Below are 22,273 nucleotides of genomic sequence, written 5' to 3' on the forward strand. Positions count from 1 at the left end.
GTTGAGAAGCAGGGTTTGGACCGTTTATTTGGATCAACTAACCCAAGTTGGACCTCCCTTCCTCAACGATGTCAAACCCTTGACCTCAATTGTCCCAGAAAGTCCCCTGCTATCCCAATCTAGTTCCCGGTCCCTGTCTGGTAGCTACTGTGTTATTTCCAGAGTGCCTCGTGCAGCATGGGGACGTTCTATAGAGAACAGGGAGGAGAGAACTGTGGATGGTAGCTACTCTGTTATTTCCAGAGTGCCTCGTTCAGCATGGGGACGTTCTATAGAGAAGTGGGAGGAGAGAGTCGTGGATGGTAGCTACAGGGTTATTTCCAGAGTTCTATAGAGAACAGGGAGGAGAGAGCCGTGGATGGGGCTGTTAAGGAGCTATCTGGGATTGGCACATTAATTTTCTGACTTTTAAATGTATGATATAAATCGCCTAGCTGTTGATCCTTGAAGAATCTTACTACTAAATGACTGAAATAACTTAGTAGCTACCATCCATTTTCAACCTCTCCCTGTCTGAGTCTGTAATACCAACATATTTTAAGCAGACCACCATAGTCCCTGTGCCCAAGAACACTAAGGTAACTTGCCTAAATGACTACCGACCCGTAGCACTCACGTCTGAAGCCATGAAGTGCTTTGAAAGGCTGGTCATGGCTCACATCAACACCATTATCCCAGAAACTCTAAACCCACTCCAATTTGCATACCGCCCCAACAGATCCGCAGATGCCATTTCCCACCTGGACAAAAGGAACACCTATGTGCGAATGCTATTCATTGACTATAACTCAGCATTCAACACCATAGTGCCCATGAAGCTCATCACTAAGCTAAAGACCCGGGGACTAAACACCTCCCTCTGCAACTGGATCCTGATGGGCCGCCCCCAGGTCGTAAGGGTAGGTAACAACACATCCGCCACGCTGATTCTCAACACAGGGTCCTCTCAGGGGTGCGTGCTCAATCCCCTCCTGTACTCCCTGATCATTCATGACTGCACAGCGGGGCACGATTCCAACACCATCATTAAGTTTGCCGATGACACAACAGTGGTAGGCCTGATCACCGACAACGACGAGACAGCCTATAAGGAGGAGGTCAGAAACCTGGCCTTGTGGTGCCAGGACAACAACCTCACTCTCAACGTGATCAAGACAAAGGAGATGATTGTGGACTACAGGAGAAAGAGGACCGGGCATGCCCCCATTCTCATCGACGGGGCTGTAGTGGAGCAGGTTTAGAGCTTCAAATTCCTTGGTGTCCACATCACCAACAAACTAACATGGTCCAAGCACACCAAGACAGTCGTGAAGAGGGTACAACAAAACCTATTCCCCCTCAGGAGACTGAAAGGATTTGGCATGGGTCCTCAGATCCTCAAAAGGTTCTACAGCTGCACCATCGAGAGCATCCTGACTGGTTGCATCACTGCCTGGTACGGCAACTGCTCAGCCTCTGACCGCAAGGCACTACAGAGGGTAGTGCGTATGGCCCAGTACATCACTGGGGCCAAGCTTCCTGTCATCCAGGACCTCTATATCAGGCAGTGTCAGAGGCAGGCCCTAAAAATGGTCAAAGACTCTAGCCACCCTAGTCATAGACTTTTCTCTCTGCTACCACACAGCAAGTGGCACAGCAAGTGCCAAGTCTAGGTCCAAGAGGCTTCTTAACAGCTTCTACCCCCAAGCCACAAGACTCCTAAACATCTAACCAAATAGCTATTTGCATTGCAGCCCCCCCCCATTTTTACACCACTGCTACTCTCTGTTGTTATCATCTATGCATAGTCACTTCAATAACTCTACCTACATGTACATATTACCTCAACTACCCGGTGCCCCTGCACATTGACTCTGTACCGGTACCCCCTGTATATAATCTCGCTATTGTTATTTTACTGCTGCTCTTTAATTACTTACTACTTTTATTTCTTATTCATATTGTTTTTAACTGCATTGTTGGTTAGGGGCTTGTAGTAAGTAAGCATTTCACCTGTTGTATTCAGCGCATGTGACTAATACAAATTGATTTGATAAATATAGTTAAAACTATAAGATTATAATGAGGATGGCTACTTTTCTCTAGCTCCACCCCCCCCCCCCCCCCCCATAATGGATGGGATGAACACCGGATGAACACTCAGTTATTGCTTAAAATTAATTCCCGATTGCCCCTTTAATAAGAGCTGGCTGAGGTTTGAGATGGTGAGATGCGAGGAGAGGAAGAGGCTGGTGAATGGGTCTGGGTGTTAGGGAGCAGGGGACCTTCCCAGGGGACTAATTCTAGGGCCACACCACACACCCAGGAAGGCAGACGTTATGTCTATTGTTCTATAATAGACATAAGGCACTGAGGGTTTGTCTCAAAGCCCTGAACTAGGCCTATATACTGTATGTACAACAGCTGTAGTTCTCATGCACTATAGGAACATACTGGAGACATCTTCAGCCATGTATTTACTGTACACATGTACATTTGAGTCATTTAGCAGACACTCTTATCCAGACCGACTTTAAGGAGCAATTAGGATTAAGTGCCTTGCTGAAGGGCACATTGGCAGATTTGTCACCTAGTCCGCTCTTAACTGCTAGGCTACCTGCTGTACAGTAAGGGATGAGACACAGGTATTATGTCTACATCACCAAATGAAATGGCACCCTATTCCCTGTATAGTGCACTACTTTTGACCAGAGCCCTATGAGCCCAGGTCAAAAGTTAAAAAGTAGTGCACTAAATCGGAAGTAGGGTGCCATTTGGGACTCACCGGGATTATACAAATGAGGTTCTGTTGTGGGAGAGCTAGGGGTCCTAATCCTCAGGTACATCTCTATAATAGAATACAGAGGATGACGCCATGGTCTAATATAATCTAATCTGTTTGCTCCACTGGTGGGAGACAGCAGCATGACACAGACAGGCCATGGAATACATTGTGATCTGTGTGTGTGTGTGTGTGTGTGTTTGTGTGTCTGTCTGTCTGTCTGTCTGTCTGTCTGAGTGGTCAGATAAATAAACATGGGCAATATAAATCAAATAAACAGTCCCTCTCCCTTCCCTTGCAATATTTACTGCCGAACAACATGATCAATTTAAAGTCCCCCCTCACACACTTAGCCATAGTGATCAATAATAGTATTGAGGCCGCTCTCCTGCTGCAGTTTGAAGGAGAGGCTCTTCAGGATTATGTGTGTGTTCCACAGCAGCAGCAGAGGGACAACGGAAGTCATTTGAATGTTGTGCAGGCATCCGTCCACAATACAGCATCATTCAGTTTGGATTGAGTTCCCCTGGCAGAGAGAGGGAGTTCGGCAGAATCGTAATCATTCTTTGGAGAGGTGTTTAAACTGAGATCAATGAAAATATCTTGATTTAGCTCTCTGACAGAGTGGCTCCACTCTCCTTCTCCTCCCCTTCCTCCTTCTCCCTCCTTTACCAATGGAAATGAATCTGCCGAGATAGCTTTTGAAGTTGTGAGTATTCGATGAAGCCATAATCATTTTTTTTGCGTCCTGCATTTGCATGCCAGGTGCTATGAGATCATCAGAGTGGGTCTTGGAGGAGCAGTTGAATTAAACTCTACTGATAATTTCCTGCTGAGTATAGTAGAGCAGACATGTTCCTTTTTCCACATGGGACAAAGGTGTATTTCTGCATTTCCAAGTCATTTAGGTGTGTAGGCTTTACCCAAGCAGTAGTGTACAGTATTCACTTGTGCAGAAAAAGGTTGTTTAGGGCTGCAAACCTTTGAACCTCTCAGTATTTCTAAATTGTTACACAGACATACACATGAAAAGACACACACTCTACACACATGTACAAATGGATGTTGTACTGTAAATATGTGATAGAGGAGTAGTGGCCTGAGGGAAAACACTAAATGTATTGGGTAAAGTGTTATGAAATGTTATGTCATGCAATATTTTAAATTGTTAATAACTGCCTTAATGTTGCTGGACCCCAGGAAGACTAGCTGTTGCCTTGGCAGCAGCTAGTGGGGATCCATAATAAATACAAATACAAAACTCTGATGTAGTCCTACTGGGGTAACCGTAGCAGTGAGGTGCAGTTGTTCACTGCCAAAAGTGATGTTCAACAGCATTTGTTCAGGAAAAGGTTGTTTAGTCCCCGGAGGAAAGGGGTGACAGTGTCAAATTCCAGGAACAGGTAGGTACTCATAATAATGTACACTCTAAAACCATTGCAAATACTTCTCGTCATAACTACGGGACACTCTGGCTAAATTAAAAAGCAGCAAAGATGGTCAGCAATAGATTGTGTTGTGTTGTTTGGACATGCATGTCATTTCACTCTTTGTTCAATAAACTGAAATCCCTTTGTGAGAGGTTAAACAGGAAAACAGGATGGATGAATGGTAGGTTAACACACCGGCAAGGCCACCTATGATACAAGTCAGTATTCCTCATCCATCCATGTCTGAGGACGTTGGGAGATTACGTGTAAACCGGCCCCTAGGGCCAACAGTGAGCGCTGTTACCTTCAAGTAGGTTTAGGGTTTGCTTCTGCCTCTGATTCCAACAGTTTCAAGTTTGAATCCAGCAATAGACAGTTGTTTTTATTTTAAGCCTATGTTAAACCTTAACCCTTACTTTAACCATTCGGAGTTATTGCCTTACATTAAGAATTTGGAATTAATTCCCGAACTTAAACCCTAACTTTAAAAAGAGAGAGAGAGAGAGAGAGAGAGAGAGAGAGAGAGAGAGAGAGAGAGAGAGAGAGAGAGAGAGAGAAAGATGAGTCAGGAAGTAAGCACAACAGACAGAGATATGGTGAGAGAAATGGAGAGAGAAAGATAATGGAAATTGAGTAAGTGATGTTAATGACTTTGACCACATTGCCCTCCAGATTAGAGCTGCCTGCTGCACCACCTGTCAATCAAGCATTTTAACACCTCCCCGTTGACCAGCGCTGACCAGCGGAAACACAGTGAAAGGGGAGAGTCAGGGTGATAGCCAGCCAGTGTGCTCTCCTCTGTGAGAGGTCTCTGCCCCCATTTAGAATGTCTGATGAATGGATGTTTGGATGCACTCCAAAACACACTCCTGCATATTGCTTAGTGGGCAGAGAAGGTTGGTGTTCTGTATGGCTCAGTTAGTAAAGCATGGTGCTTGCAATGCCAGGATTGTGTGTTCAATTCCCAGGGCCACCCATACATAAAGATGCATACATGACTGTAAGTTGTTTTGGAAAAAAGTATATTCTAAGTGGTGTATATAGTAATGCACACAGGTCATAGTATATGAGCACGCTCTTTTTTTTAATGGAGTTGATGAACCATTGTTACTCCATTTGGGGTTGTTATTTTTAATATGTCTTTGAGAGGCAAGCACTCGAATGTAACAACTGATATTTCATTCTGAATTTCTTTCTGAATCTTTCTCAGTTTTCTTCAACCCAGGAGGAGTGTCTTATTTGAAGTTCATCTTGTTTAGAAAACACAGGTGAAATCCTTGTTGTGCGTTATTTATAAACATACCACAGGGCGAGCAGATTTTCATGTTACCATTGTAGCTATTTCTAAAAGTTCTCTAAACTTCTCCTCGGGTTGTGGTTGCTCAGATGACATATTTTTGTTGTGGATAAAACGTTTAACCCTAACTGAAGGAAGTGAACAAGTACAGTACCAGTCAAAAGTTTGGGCACACCTACTCATTTAAGGATTTTTCTTTGTTTACTATCTTGTACATTGTAGATTAATAGTGAAGACATCAAAACTATGTTATAACACATATGGAATCATGTAGTAACCAAAAGAATGTTAAACAAATCAAAATATATTTAAGATTTTAGATTCTTCAAAGTAGCCACCCTTTGCCTTGATGACAGCTTTGCACACTCTTGGCATTCTCTCAACTAGTTTCCCCTGGAATGCTTTTCCAACAGTCTTGAAGGAGTTCCCACATATGCTGGGCCCTTTTTGGCTGCTTTTCCTTGTCTATGCGGTCCCACTCATCCCAAACCATCTCAATTGGGTTGAGATTGGGTGATTGTGGAGGCCAGGAAATTTAATGCAGCACTCCATCACACTCCTTCTTGGTCAAATATCCCATACACAGCCTCGAGGTGTGTTGGGTCATTGTCCTGTTGAAAAACAAATTATAGTCCCACTAAGTGCAAACCAGATGGGATGGCGTATCACTACAGAATGCTGTGGTAGCCATGCTGGTTAAGTGTGTCTTGAATTCTAAATAAATCACTGACAGTGTCACAAGCAAAGCACCCCCACACCATCACACCTCCTCCCAGTGGTGTAAAATACTTAAGTAAAAATAGTAGTTTTTGTGGGTATCTGTAATTTACTTTACTATTAATATTTGACTACTTTTACTTTAACTTCACTACTATCCTGAAGAAAATTATGTACTTTTTATTCCATACATTTTACCTGACACCCAAAGGTACTAGTTACATTTGGAATGCTTAGCAGGACAGGACACACTTATCAAGAGAACATCCCTGGTCATCCCTACTGCCTCTGATCGGGAGGACTCACTAAACACATGCTTCGTTTGTAAGTTATGTCCAAATTGGAGCGTGCCACTGGCTATCCATAAATAAATAAAAAACTAGAAAACGTGGCCAGCTGCTTTGCTTAATATAATGAATTTGAAATGATTTATACTTTTACTTTTGATACTTAACCACATTTTAGCAATTACATTTACTTTTGATAATTATATGTAAAACCAAATACTTTTAGACTTTTACTCAAGTAGTATTTTACTGGGTGACTTTCACTTACTTGAGTCATTTTCTATTAAGGTATCTTTACTTTTACTCAAATATGACTATTGGGTACTTTGTCCACCACTGCTTCCTCCTCTATGCTTAATTTTGGAAACCACACATGCGGAGATCATTCGTTCACCTACTCTTTCTGTCACAAAGACACTGCGGTTGTAACCAGAAATCTAAATTTGGACTCATCAGACCAAAGGACAGATTTCCACCGGTCTAATGTCCATTGCTTGTGTTTGTTGGCCCAAGCAAGTCTCTTCCTCTTATTGGTGTCCTTAATTAGTGGTTTCTTTGCAGCAATTCAACCATGAAGACCTGATTCACACAGTCTCCTCTGAACAGTTGAAGCTGAAATGTGTCACGCACTGATATGTTTCACCTCTCTTTGTGATTGTTTCCACCCCCCCTGCAGGTGTCACCTGTGTTTTCTGTTTGTCTGTTGCCAGTTCGTCTTGTTTGTTTGAGTCAACCAGCATTTTGTTTCTCAGCTCCTGCTTTTTCCCAGTCTCTCTATTGTTGTCCTCCCTGTTTTGACCCTTGCCTGTCTTGACTCTGAGCCCGCGTGCCTGACCACTCTGCCTGTCCCTGAGCCTGCCTGCCGATCTTTACCCCTGCCCCCCCTGGATTATCGACCTCTGTCTACCCTGAGCCTGCCTGCCATCCTGTACCTTTGCCCCCATACTCTGGATTATCAACCTCTGTCTACCCTGAGCCTGCCTGCCGTCCTGTACCTTTGCCCCCATACTCTGGATTATCAACCTCTGTCTACCCTGAGCCTGCCTGCCGTCCTGTACCTTTGCCCCCATACTCTGGATTATCGACTCCTGCCTGCTTTGACCTGTCTTTGCTGCCCCTGTTGCTACAATAAACAGTGTTACTTCGTCAGTCTGCATCTGGGTCTTACCTTGGTTCTGATAGAGATGGGTCTGTTACTTGGACTGTTTTGAAATTTTTTTGGGGGCTGCAATTTCTGAGGCTGGTAACTCTAATGAACTTATCTTCTGCAGCAGAGGTAACTCTGGGTCTTCCTTTCCTGTGGCAGTCATCATGAGATCCATTTTTCTCATAGTGCTTGATGATTTTGATCGGGTTACTGTCCTAACAACAGCAGTCAAGCACCCAAGCTAACTGGCTAACGTTGGCTAGCTGGCTACTTTCATACACAAATGAGAGAACAGCTCACTGACCATTTTACTCGATCTAGCAGAGATCGTTATGCTGCTTACATGTTATCCAGAGCATTGGTGAAAGCAACTGTGCTGCTGGCAACAATTTCCACATTTTTTTGCAAATGTTTACTGACACCAGCCATATTCAACGGGTGGTGAGCGTTTGAGCAACATTCTATTGAAATGGTTACTTGCATAGCTAGTTAGCTAGGTAAACAATGAACCATAATTCCAACTCATGATGTTACTACCTTGCATGAATCTGCAGGTAGCTATCCAACCAGGTTCAATGTTAGCTAGCTAACATTAGGATTACAACAAGCAAAGCAAATGGCTCTGAGATACAAATAATAAGATCATACACGTAACGTTAGCTAGTGAGCCAGCCAGCTAAGGTTAGCTAGCTAGCTAACAGTACACTTTAACTTGAAATGAAAATGACTTTCTGTCAAAATTTGAAACTTATATCTGAAAATGTAGCTAGCTAGACTATCTTAACCGTGTACATCATGGGTGGATGCCTCTCCCTGTCACAGATGCCAAGATTACCATTCATTTGAAGATGTATTCTGGAGATAGGTGTTATCTCCATCTCCTTAGCTATCATACTCTAATTCCAAAACTCAGTAATCCAGAAAGTGGAGAGCAACACTTATGCAGTTCTACTACGGGATATATATATATATATATATATATTTATTTATATATATATTTATATATATATATATATATATTTACCTACACATACTGACCAGCTCAAATTGACAGAAGCATGCTATATGGCAGACCAATCCAAACTGATCTCTCGGTATGTCCAGACCACTTATTATCTCACCCAATCATGGCTAGCAGTAAGGTTACTGACTTTTTCTGTGGCTAAACCAACTAGGCTCGTAATTTAACAACTGTTTTCTTATTTACAGATTGCATACAGGTTTGTTACTATGGCACATTAAAGTTTACATGTTTCAAAAACCATTTCTGCCAAAAAACGCATTTTGATTAAAAAAAGGTCACGTTCAAATAGCATTCCTGTAAAGTAGTGACCCGTGACATTCGCCTAGTTTCCTGAAAAGAGTCACAAATGGACTTTTAACAAGCCACACCTTTTACTTGAAATGCAATTCAGGTGACTACCTCTTGAAGCTGGTTGAGAGAATGCCAAGAGTTTTCAAAGCTGTCATCAAGACAAAGGGTGTCTGCTTTGAAGAATCTCAAATATAACATTTATTTTGATTTGTCTAACACTTTTTTTTGGTTACTATGTGATTCCATATGTGTTATTTCATAGTTTTGATGTCTTCACTATTATTAAAACACAATGTAGAAAATAGTACAAATAAAGAAAAACCCTTGAATGAGTAGGTGTGCCCAAACGTTGGACTGGTACTGTACTTAATAGTTAATTGTTAGGATTGGTACAAAAACACAATGGAAAAGTTAGCTTTTCAAAAAAGCCTTTATATCCAAATAGCATAAGGTGACAGATCCAAGCAATGATGCTCTGTAATGCTAAACAACTCTCCCAAGCCCAATTAACCAAATAATTAACTTGCATCTGCCCTGCAATTACACTGCATTAATTGTGGCCTCACACAAATGAGCAGAATAAAAGAAACTAGATCGGGTTAGCTGAACTTTGCTGTAGAATAATTACATTTTATATTTTACACACGGTTGGTCACTGCAAATTCCATTTGGCCTTCAGTTGTAAGAATACAAACAAGTGAAGGTTAATACATTTTCATTATGAGGACAACAATAGCTCACAGAGTCAAGCCAGAGGAGCAATTAAAGGTTTGGCATTGTTTCCACTCTGTCTACATCCCAAATCGCACCCTATTCCCGGTGTAGTGCACTATTTTTGACCAGGGCCCTGTGGCATTACATAGGGACCATGGGGCAATTTGGGACACAGCCTGGCTCTCCTATCCTACAGTGTCTGTTAGACGCAAGCCAGAGAGGTTAGGAGGATGCAGGGTGCTGAGTGGGAAATGTGAAAATGGAAGTACAGAACTGTAGTGTTTATTCCCGTATGGCTCAGTTGGTAGAGCATGGACTTTGCAACGGCAGGATCGTAGGTTTGATTCTTGGAGGTATCCATACGTAAAATGTATGCACGCATAACTGTTAGTCGCTTTGTATAAAAACATCTGCTAAATGTCATATATAGCGTCATATATTTTGTATTCCACATGCAACCCCTGCCAGGAATGTCTGATAAGGAATGTGTCTTAATCATTACAATTCCCTCATATTAATTATGATGAAATTATAACTTAAATGCCTGGGGAGTTTTGAGGAAGACAACAACATGCGTTCTAATTAAGAAATACGGCCTGACGGGGTGTGGTATATGGCCAATATACCACGGCTAAGGGTTCTTCTTATGCACGACACAACACAGAGTGTTAGGACACAGCCCTTAGCCGTGGTATATTGGCCTTATATCACCAAGCCCCGAGGTGCCTTATTACTATTATAAACTGGTCACCAATGTAATTAGAGCAGCAAAAATAAATGTTTTGTCACACCCATGGTATACGGTCTGATATACCACGGCTTTCAGCCAATCAGCATTCAGGGCTCGAACCACCCAGTTTATAATGGTGGATATCCATTGTAACAGCAGAGGATCGGACAGATCCACTACTCAAAGGTATTGTCCCAAATGGCACCCTATTCCATATATAGTGAACTACCTTTGACCAGGGCCTGGCAGTAGGCCTGGTGGTGCGCTATATAGGGAATAGGGTGCCATTTGGGATGCATACTAAATGTAGCTTTGATTAGCATATCAACCGTTTAAATATAGTTTACCTATAATATCAGCCCTTGGAAGCAACTCAAATCCCACGGAAGCTTTTATACCATCCATTAGCTGGTTGTGTAGTCATCTAGCTGGAGAGGAGCCCATCACTGTCAGAGTCTGACGTGCTCTTTGATGCATTAATGTCATGATTATCATATTACGAGGAAAGTCAATTATTCATTCACATCCACTACGCTAATTAACCCACATGGTACAATTAAGTCCACATTTTTACTTCAGACCCTCCACAGAAGACATTAGGCTCAATGCAAAATGCATAACCCAGTCATAAGTCACAGAGTTACAACACAATAGATGCCATTCAGAGTGGGCGGTTGAGGGCTTCAGCCAATTGATTTGAGTTGTAGAGAGTGTGTGTGTCAATATGTGTGTCTCTGTGTGTGTGTGTGTGTGTGTGTGTGTGTGTGTGTGTGTGTGTGTGTGTGTGTGTGTGTGTGTGTGTGTGTGTGTGTGTGTGTGTGTGTGTGTGTGTGTGTGTGTGTGTGTGTGTGTGTGTGTGTGTGGGAAGGGGGGCGGGGGCATTAGATACTCAGGCTGTCAGCGGTGAAATGCCACCATGCACACAATGGCAGCTGTCGTTTTCACATTAGGTTATGATCTTAACACCAGAGAACAGTCTACATACCAAATGGCACCCTATTCCATGTACAGTGCACTACATTTGACCAAGGCTCTGGTCAAAAATATTGCACTATCTAGGGAATAGGGTGACATTTGGGACAAATCCTTTGTTCTGACTCACAGACCTATCATTATCATTTAATACATTTCCATTGATACATTCATGTCATCTGCAGAGTGTAGGACTGGTTAAGAACAAGTTGGACATGTCATGTTTATATTTTTTTACAAAGTATCTTACTCTCTCTGTGCACAGGCTCATTGTATGGACAATAATACTGCAGCATATCAGTTGAAGTTGAGTGCAATGGCCTTTCATAGTCAGTCTGTCTTTCTTTTCTCCTTCCTTGCTTCCAGCCTCCCAGAACAGAGCAGAAAATGGTAATGCAGCCGTGTGTGTGTATATGTGCAGCTGTGTATCTCTGGCAAGCAGGAAAGAGCCCAGTTTATCAGTCACTCCTGATATAAAGACAGAAAATCCATGACAAAAGAGTTGGCGCTGAGGGAACACACACACCAGCCAGGCCTATGATAATGTCTCAAATCTGACAGCCAACTGAGGATCACACACACACACGCACACACGCACACACGCACACACACACACACACACACACACACACACACACACAAACACCTAGTCTCCCATTGGATACCCACACACACACCAAATATCTGAGCCATTCCTCTCTCTCTGTTTCATCTCCACTCTCCTGTTTGTCATTAATCTGATGATACTGCATGATATAGTATAATCAATGATGCAGCCACCTCAGTATTGACAAATATCCCAATTTAATACATAAAGTGCAACACAGCAGGTTGTCATTTTATACAGGTACACCACCCAGTATGAGGTGTCTCGAGCAAAGGCTACGACCACAGTGACCAATGACCTGCTGCTTTGGACCTGTCCGGCCCGGCCAATCATTCATCCTCCACTGTTGTACTTGTTTCAAATGTCAGACTTGCATCTCCACTGCTTTGAGGTGCATCACAGGGCAGCGACGGGGAATATGATGTCCAAGGCAGAAGCCAAAACTTGATGGATCTCATTGAGATGTGCACATCTGAACCTCTGTGGAGTGATGGATGGAGAACAATTCTGAGGGTTTATTGACATGGGGACGTGACTCATTATATTCCTAAAGGGCAACATTTGCACCATAATCCATCCAGAAAGAGGTGAGAGACGTTTCATAATTGCCTCTTTCGAATAGTTTACTATCAGTGCTTAAACTCCAGCAGGACGAGACACTTTGTCAAGCCACTGAAAGGATAGTGTCTGTCTATGATGCATCTCCAGCAGCTTCAGGAGTATGGATTTTTGGGGGGTCAGACATTTTGGAAAACTGTCCCATTTCTGTACAACAAAATGAAAACTATTCTGACGTTCGAATCTTTGAAAAAGAAGAGGAAGAGGAAGACATAAGAAACAAGACACCACAAAAATCCAAGTGGTTCTGGATCGATGTGAAAGATTTCACTCTGTCCAGGACCAACAATGTTTGTCTGAAAATCAATCGGGAAATCAAAAACATGGGCTTGTATCGCTGCAAGTAAAGATCTAGGCATACTGTCACACAATAGTGCTTCAAGTTTGACAGTTTGCTGATATTGAGACGGGCGATACAACCATTTTGCATTTCTATGTGTCGAGCCCCACATCCATTACCCTGATTGTGCATTCTGCCACAAGGCTTCAACATAACAGTTTAAGCCCTGTCTAAGCCAGGGAGGGGTGGGGTTTGGGGGGGGGGGGTTTCCACTAAACTACAGTGCATTCGGAATGTTTTCAGACCCTTTGACTTTTTCCACATTTTGTTACGTTACAGCCTTATTCTAAAATGTATGAAAATGTATTTTTTTACTCATCAATCCACACACAATATCCCATAGCAACAAAGCAAAAACAGGTTATAAGAAAGTTTAGCAAAAATTAAACATTTATAAAGGACATATCACATTTCCATAAGTATTCAGACGTTTTACTAAGTACTTTGTTGAAGCACCTTTGGCAGCGATTTCAGCCTTGAGGCTTCTTGGGTTTGAAGCTACAAGTTTGGCACACCTGTACTTGGGGAGTATCTCCCATCCATCTGCAGATCCTCTCAAGCTCTGTCAGGTTGGATGGGGAGTGTTGCTGCACAGCTATTTTCAGGCCTTTCCAGACAATTCTGGGCTCTGGCTGGCCAACTCAAGGACTTGTCCCGAAGCCACACCTGCATTGTCTTGGCTGTGTGCTTAGGGTCATTGTACTGTTGGAAGGTGAACATTCACCCCAGTCTGAGGTCTTGAGGACTCTGGACCAATTTTTCATCAAGGATCTCTCTGTACTTTACTACGTTCATCTTTCATTCGATCCTGACTAGTGTCCCAGTCCCTGCCGCTAAATAACATCACTACAGCATGATGCTGCCACCACCATACATTTGAATTTGATTTTTAAAAAGTATTAGCTATTTAACTCAATCACGATTTACTTTATTTAGTTACACATTTCAAATATGGACAGTCCAGGGATATTTTACTCCCTATCTTGATAATAAATAACCATACCAGACCACTTTCTTTTAATCGATGTAAAGTCCCCTATTTCGGGCTCTTTGTGCGGTTCTGGAACAGTTTTGACCAACATTTTCGTGTACAGAGCGCTCCGAGACCGTCGCAACATCATTTGCTGTTGACAGAGCTAGTTTCCTGCATCAGATGCCGCTGAGATTGAGTATATGGTTATCATAGACCAAACTCTAATTCTTACTCTGCTTACATCCTCCGAACTGAATAAATTTTTTTTCTCAAAGGTATTTATCTGTTCTTCATGTTATTGAAAACATTAACAGAGCAGTATCATGTGAAGAATAGCTACAGTACTATCAGTGGCTGACACGTTCTCTTTCTATACATCTCAGCAAATCCAGTCATGTTACTCGGAGGTAACAAACATGCCTTCAGCATCTTAGCTCACAACTAAATCTCAGATACACATTAACTTCTCTCTGCTCAGCAGCACAAACGCCTTGTGGGTCATGTGGATCCAATGAGGTGAAAAGCAGTGTTGTGTTGTTATCTCTTCAGGCTTGTTTCTTCTGCATCGAAGAATTATACATTCTACATACTCCATACTCGTTCATTGAAAAACTATTCTGAATAAAAATATAAACGCAATATGCTAAAATGTTATTGATTTGACAGAGTTACATTTCATATGAGGAAATCAGTCAGTTGAAATAAATTCATTAGACCCTAATCTATGGATTTCACATAATTGGGAATAGCGCTATGCATCTGTTTGTTACAGATTCCTTTTAAAAAAATTATCAGGATCTCGTCACGCTACTTTCGTGTATTCATTGATAAAATGCAGATGTGCTCGTTGTCCATAGCTTATGCCTGCCCATACCATAACCCCACCGCCACCATGGGGCACTCTGTTCACAACGTTGACAATAGCAAACTGCTCTGTCACACAACGCCATACACGTGTTCTGCAGTTGTGAGGCCGGTTGGACATACTGACAAATTCTCTAAAACGATGTTGGAAGCGGCTTATGGTACATAAATGAATATTCAATTCTCTGGCAACAGCTCTGGTGGACATTCCTGCTGTCAGCATGCCAATTGCACTCTCCCTCAAAACAAAGGGCAAAGGAGAAATGCTCACTAACAGGGATGTAAGCACATTTGCACATAAAATTTGAGAAAAAAATATATTTTTGTGCCTATGGAACATTTCTGGGATCTTTTATTTCAGCTCATGAAACATAGGACCAACACTTTACATGTTGCATTTATATTTTTGTTCATTATAAACACATTTTGCCCCCTTGAAATGTGTTCTTTGGACACAGATTCATGTTGTTTGAATTCAAACCTGATATGTGAGTTTACCCCATAGATGAGTGTGTCGTTCTGGCCCAAATTGCACCATATTCCATATATAAGGTACTACTTTGACCAAAGCCCTATAGGCCCTGGTCAAAAGTAATGTACTATATAGGGAATAGGGTGCAATTTAGGACATCGTTAAATATCTTGAGCTGGGTTGAAATATGCAGTTTTGCTGTGGTGTTTCCATTTGACTAATCTGCTCTAGCAAGTCAAGCAAATAAACTGGTATGGAGAGCTGTTGTGGGCCTAACGTTATTTCCTACAGGAATTATCACACATCCTCTTAAATCATGATCAGCAATGAGGCAGATAGTGTAACTTTGTTCACTTCACCTTGCCTTTTGATTAGTTTGTTGATTGCTGTTAATCAATCACTTTATTAAGTCTACCAGATGAGGAACATGTTGGTATAAATACCCCTCGTTTCATGAATCTGAGTTGACTAATCAAATCAAATCAAATGTATTTATATAGCCCTTCGTACATCAGCTGATATCTCAAAGTGCTGTACAGAAACCCAGCCTAAAACCCCAAACAGCAAGCAATGCAGGTGTAGAAGCACGGTGTAGACTAGAGTACTTTGTACTACTTTGTACTACTCTCATATTTATTCTTTAGGATAAACCACTCCTATGACAGTCCTTTTGCTGAGTTACGTAACTTGTGATCAACCCGAGACTGAGACCCATTCCACATTTCAGTCTTTGGACACCCCCTCTCCAAAGAGCCACACACACACCTCACCACTGTAGCTCCGAATGTGGCTCCCTGGGCACGTAGCAATATAAGCCTTGGGCCTCTCCCTCCATGGTAATGTCTCTGAGAGATAGAAGCGTTCGCTGACTGTGTTTACCTGTAATACAAGGACAGGGCTGGCACTGGATGCTCGTCTGATTGTCTCCAGGCCAAGGCTGCATCCCAAAAGACACCCTTTTCCCTTTATAGTGTGCAAATTTGAACTGGGGCCCATAAGGCTCTGATCAAAAGTAGTGCACTATATAGGAAATAGGGTCCCATTTGGCATGCATTCCCGCACTGCATGGTTTATCGCTGATGCTTTCTGTACCAAATGGTGCTTTAGCCATGTTAGTCCATTCATCATTCTGTATAGCTGGGCCAAACCTGAATACACATAGCCAGCCAACCGACATGGGCAGTTTATTATTTTACTATTATTAATTCAGTATGTTTAGTGTGTGTGTATGTTTGTGTGTGTGTGTGTGTGTGTTTGTGTGTGTGTGTGTGTGTGTGTGTGTGTGTGTGTGTGTGTGTGTGTGTGTGTGTGTGTGTGTGTGTGTGTGTGTGTGTGTGTGAGGACGGGGGTGGGCATGTGTGTATGTGTGTGTACACTGTTTATGTGTGTGGAGGGTCCGTCTGTGAGTGCATTTGCATGTGGGCTTCAGTAACGTTTGTACATTTTATTACAGTCCAATGACAAGAATGAAATAGTTCGTTTATGGAGCTTTGATCACTCCCATACTGCTGACCGTAATAGTGCGTTCTCTGAAAACAGAGGCCTTCAGTGTCCTTTACAAAGTGTGGTTTGTTATAGGATTTTCTCTCTGTTAAAGGCAGCTGTTATAGCGTACCTTTATACTTCCAGTCATTGTGATAACACTTGTTAGCATTGGTTTGTGAAACTGACTCTAACTTCCTTCATACAGCACGCAGAGACATACATTCACGAGTTCATCTGACTCTGGGTAAGTAGAACAACTTGATTGGCAGAATCTCACAGTATCACTTTATTAATTAAGCAGTATCCCTTTAAAAAGCAGTATCCCTTTAATAAGCAGTATCCCATTAATAAGCAGTATCCCATTAATAAGCAGTATCCCATTAATAAGCAGTATCCCATTAAAAGCAGTATCCCTTTAATAAGCAGTATCCCATTAAAAGCAGTATCCCTTTCATAAGCAGTATCCCTTTATTTTCTTTAATAAGCAGTATCCCTTTAATAAGCAGTATCCCTTTAAAAAGCAGTATCCCTTTAATAAGCAGTATCCCTTGAATAAGCAGTATCCCATTAATAAGCAGTATCTCTTTAATAAGCAGTATCCCTTTCTTTTCTTTAATAAGCAGTATCCCTTTAATAAACAGTATCCCTTTAATAAGCAGTATCCCATTAATAAGCAGTATCCCTTTAATAAGCAGTATCCCTTTCTTTTCTTTAATAAGCAGTATCCATTTAATAAGCAGTATCCCATTAATAAGCAGTATCCCTTTAATAAGCAGTATCCCTTTAATAAACAGTATCCCATTAATAAGCAGTGTCCCATTAATAAGCAGTATCCCTTTAATAAGCAGTATCCCTTTAATAAGCAGTATCCCCTGAATAAGCAGTATCCCATTAATAAGCAGTATCCCTTTAATAAGCAGTATCCCTTTCTTTTCTTTAATAAGCAGTATCCATTTAATAAGCAGTATCCCATTAATAAGCAGTATCCCATTAATAAGCAGTATCCCTTTAATAAGCAGTATCCCATTAATAAGCAGTGTCCCATTAATAAGCAGTATCCCTTTAATAAGCAGCATCCCATTAATAAGCAGTATCCCTTTAATAAGCAGTATCCCTTTAATAAGCAGTATCCCTTTCTTTTCTTTAATAAGCAGTATCCCATTAATAAGCAGCATCCATTTAATAAGCAGTATCCCTTTAATAAGCAGTATCCCTTTAATAAGCAGTATCCCTTTAATAAGCAGTATCCCTTTAATAAGCAGTATCCCATTAATAAGCAGTATCCCATTAATAAGCAGTATCCCATTAATAAGCAGTATCCCATTAATAAGCAGTATCCCTTTAATAAGCAGTATCCCTTTAATAAGCAGTATCCCTTTAATAAGCAGTATGCCATTAATAAGCAGTATCCCTTTATTTTCTTTAATAAGCAGCATCCCATTAATAAGCATATGTCCTAAATGGCACCCGAATCCTTATTGTGGGCACTACTTTTGACCAGGGCAAAAGTGTTCTACTTGGGGCCATAGTGTTCTACTTGGGGCCATAGTGCTAATTGGAGACATAGTATTATGTGGGGCTGCAGTGCTACTTAGAGCCGTAGTGCTACGTGGGGCCATAGTTCTATGTGAACCCATTGTGCTCCTTGGGGCCATAGTGCTACTTGGGTCCGTAGTGCTACTTGAGGCTGTAGTGCTACGTGGGGCCGTAGTGCTACTTGAGGCTGTAGTGCTACGTGGGGCCGTAGTGCTACGTGGGGCCGTAGTGCTATGCGGGGAATAAGTTTCCATTTGGGATGAGCCCTAACTCTATACAAGCACACAGAGGGTATAGGTTTACAGCTCTGATATAACATTAATACAGTCAAACATAATAGCAGCCATGGCCATGCAAAGTCTTTTTATGACATAGTTTATGGACCACTGCTGGCATCGAAGGGAGACCATAATTGAGCCATCCAAGATTTTGACACTGACCTTGGCTTCTATTCTACAGTTTTGCAGTGTTCAGTACTTCTCAGTACATGGTGCATAGAGTATATCTTAACAAGCACTGCACTGAATATCAACAGCAACACAATATTTGATATCAAATGCAAATCCAAAACCACCACTCTGAATGTTGCCAGTTCCAATCTGGCTCGAAGGACCAACAAATAACAGACAGCGTTTTTAAAACTGTTCTATAGTTGTTGTTGTTCTGTAGCTTTGCCATTATTAATATAAAAAGGTAATACCTTGATTTTTTTTTAAGGTCAATTAATAAGAAATAAAAAAATCTCCATGCTCAAATCACCATTGGTGACCACAGCTACAACTAACAATACACATTCTACTGTTGTAAGAATTCCATTCTAAAGTGTAATAGAACACCGGGCGAGTTCCAAGAGACTACATTCATCCTCCCCCACACTGGAGGTTCCATCCTGTTTAAATGTTCCCACCTATCCTCAGGAGAGCAACATGAATTATGCTCTCAGCGTGTAGGCCACCCCAAGGTGATTTATTGGCTGATTCCTTGTCACACAGTAATTTATGCCTAGGTCTTTTGTCTTGGTCTTTGTGGGGTGAAGCAGCACTGTCTGCAACAAACCAGCTATGGAGGATTCTACAGTAGCCTAATTCAAAGATGGTGCAGACAAAGTGGTCTGGTCATTAAAAGTATGGTTCAGAGTATCAGGACTTTTTCAAACAAGGTGATCATATCTTTCTTTCTACATAGAGGATACTGTAGCTTATATTCATCTTATTATTGCACTAAAATAAGAGCCTTACAGAAATATGAGTTACAAAACATTTCTCACTGTATAAACATTTAAGTGGAAGTTGTCTTCTTGGAGCTTACTTGCACCGTACTGTAGATACAAAGGTAAGCTGAATTGTGACTGAGGGATACTGTAACTATGGATAGCAAGCCTGCAGCAGCTGGTACGCTGCTCATTATTCCATTTTTTTTGTCAACTCTCAACTCATACCGATGCACATACAGTCCAATACACACATCCACCCTTACCCAGACCCAATTAAAACACATATGCTCTGTGCTCTCTCTGTCTGCAACCCAAATGGCATCCTATTCTCTATATAGTGCACTACTTTTGACCTGAGCACTATGGGTCCTGGTTACAATTAGTGCACTATAAAGGGAATAGGGTGCCATTCAGCATGCACATTGTATCTCTTCATGTCTGGTGTAAAGGAAGTGAGTGGTGGCCTTGACTAGCATCACTGACATTTTGCATGTGTGAATGTTAATGTGCCTCTGGCTGTCCTCCAGAAAACAGGCTGTCCGGATACTGCTCCTGGCTGGATACAGAGACTGAATACTGGCAGGGAGAGAAGAGGATAGGAGAGGAGAGGAGCGGAGACGAGAGGAGAGGAGAGGAGACGAGAGGAGACGAGAGAGGAGACGAGAGAGGAGACGAGAGACGGTTAGGTGAAAGTAGAGGAGACTTCTGTTATGTGCCAGCTGCTGACAGTCTTATTTAGATATGGGTTTTGACAAGTGTTATATCTTCCTTTACAGAAATGGCCACTTGGGCAAAGACTTGACACCCAGGTATTGAGACAGGTCTGCCAAAGGCTTTACTTTCAATCTCAGCCAAATTTTAGGTGAGCTGATCACTGAATTATTCCTGATATTTATTTAAGTAGAAGGAGCTACACTGTGGGGCATTGGACAGAGAAATCGGGTTAGCCGGGTCATTCAACAGTGAAATTAGTGAGACACTGGAGGTGGGTCTAATGCAAATCACTCTCTGATTGCCCAAAGGACCCCCGTTTCCCTATACACAGTAGCACATGGCTTTGACCAGGGCTCATAGGGCTCTGGTCAAAAGAACTGAACTATAAAGGGAACAGGGTGTCATTTCGGAAGCAGACCATTTCTCTAGTCAACGCTGCTCTTTTATTTCCTCTCTCTTCTTGCCTCTGGAGGAAATAAAGTAATGTGTGAATGAATGCCTTCTCTTGTTGTCTGCAATAGTGCAGTTCAACATGCAGGGGACAGCATGGTCTGTCACAGCAAACTGTGGTGTGATTTAAGAATGAAGCTACAATGCAGTTTGTCTCTCTGACTTTCTTGCTCTCATGCCATTGTTTTTATTACACTGGACATGCTCTCCAACGTTTGTGTGAGAAAATGGATGCCTTTATTTCCTATACAGATAAAGTGAATAGGTTCCTAGAAATTGTACACGCCATTCTTTACCAAGGTCTCTCTCTTTTGAGACAATTTGTATGTAAATGTTTTAAAATTCAGATTAGCATAGTGCTAAACCTTCCAAAATGTTTAATGTATTCCTGTTATTGATGTACAGACAACATGAAGATACAATTTAACATCACTGTACTTGGATGAACAGTCTTGTTTGCGTCTCGTAAATGAATCAAATCAAGGCTGGCTAGATCGTTCTCTCTGACACCTTCACAGCACATTTATAGTGTGAACAGTACATCACAGAGAGACGGGGAGTGGTGGATGTTAGTGGGTGGACATTACAGCAAGTGTATGGTCTGTAGTCCGTCCCAAATCGCACCATATTCCCTATATATTAGGGGTGTAGACGGGAATGAGCAGAGTTTCAGCCAGTCAGAGTGATCAGAGTGTGATTAAGCCTTGGACAGGTCCAGGATTGGGGCTGGGGGGGGGGGGGGATCTGGCTTCATTACCTTTGGTGGTTCATCTTCAACAGCTTTCCCCTTAGGGTCCACTCTGGGACCAGACCCATCACACATGCACACAGACGCACGCACAAAAGCACACACACACACACACAAAAGCACACACACACACACACACACACACACACACACACACACACACACACACACACACACACACACACACACACACACACACACACACACACACACACACACACACACACACACACACACACGCTCTAGGCCCCATACCCAATCAAGACTGTGGAGTGGAGGATGAGCCTCTCTGATAGCTCTGACAGTGTGGGTTTGGGCCTGGCCGCCTCTGAATCAATCCAGTCTGAACGGCTGTCTGGGTCTCTGGGTCTGTGTGGTGAGTCACAGCTCTGACAGTGTGGGTTTGGGCCTGGCCACCTCTGAATCAGTCCAGTCTGAATGGCTGTCTGGGTCTCTGGGTCTCTGTGGTGAGTCACAGCTCTGAAAGGCTCCCTGGTTATTTGGTGAATTGGAGATCTGATGCAGTTCCGTCTTTCAAAGGCAGATGAGGTGCTGTGATACAATTTCAGGCTACGGAGACTCCCTATTGTCATTCTCTGAATATTGCAGCATGGGAAATAATGTAGTTTTGAACCCATGAGATACGGCATGTGTTGGATGTAGGCTCCGTCTCAAATGCTACCTTATTCTCTATATAGTGGATTACTCTGGCCAGGTAGCTGGTTGTATTTAGTGTTTCAATGATGTAGTGGACTACTCTGGCCAGGTAGCTGGTTGTATTTAGTGTTTAAATGATGTAGTGGACTACTCTGGCCGGGTATCTGGTTGTATTTAGTGTTTAAATGATGTAGTGGACTACTCTGGCCAGGTAGCTGGTTGTATT

This window comes from Oncorhynchus kisutch, linkage group LG14 (genome assembly GCF_002021735.2).
Source record: "Oncorhynchus kisutch isolate 150728-3 linkage group LG14, Okis_V2, whole genome shotgun sequence".
Classification (NCBI taxonomy): Eukaryota; Metazoa; Chordata; class Actinopteri; order Salmoniformes; family Salmonidae; genus Oncorhynchus; species Oncorhynchus kisutch.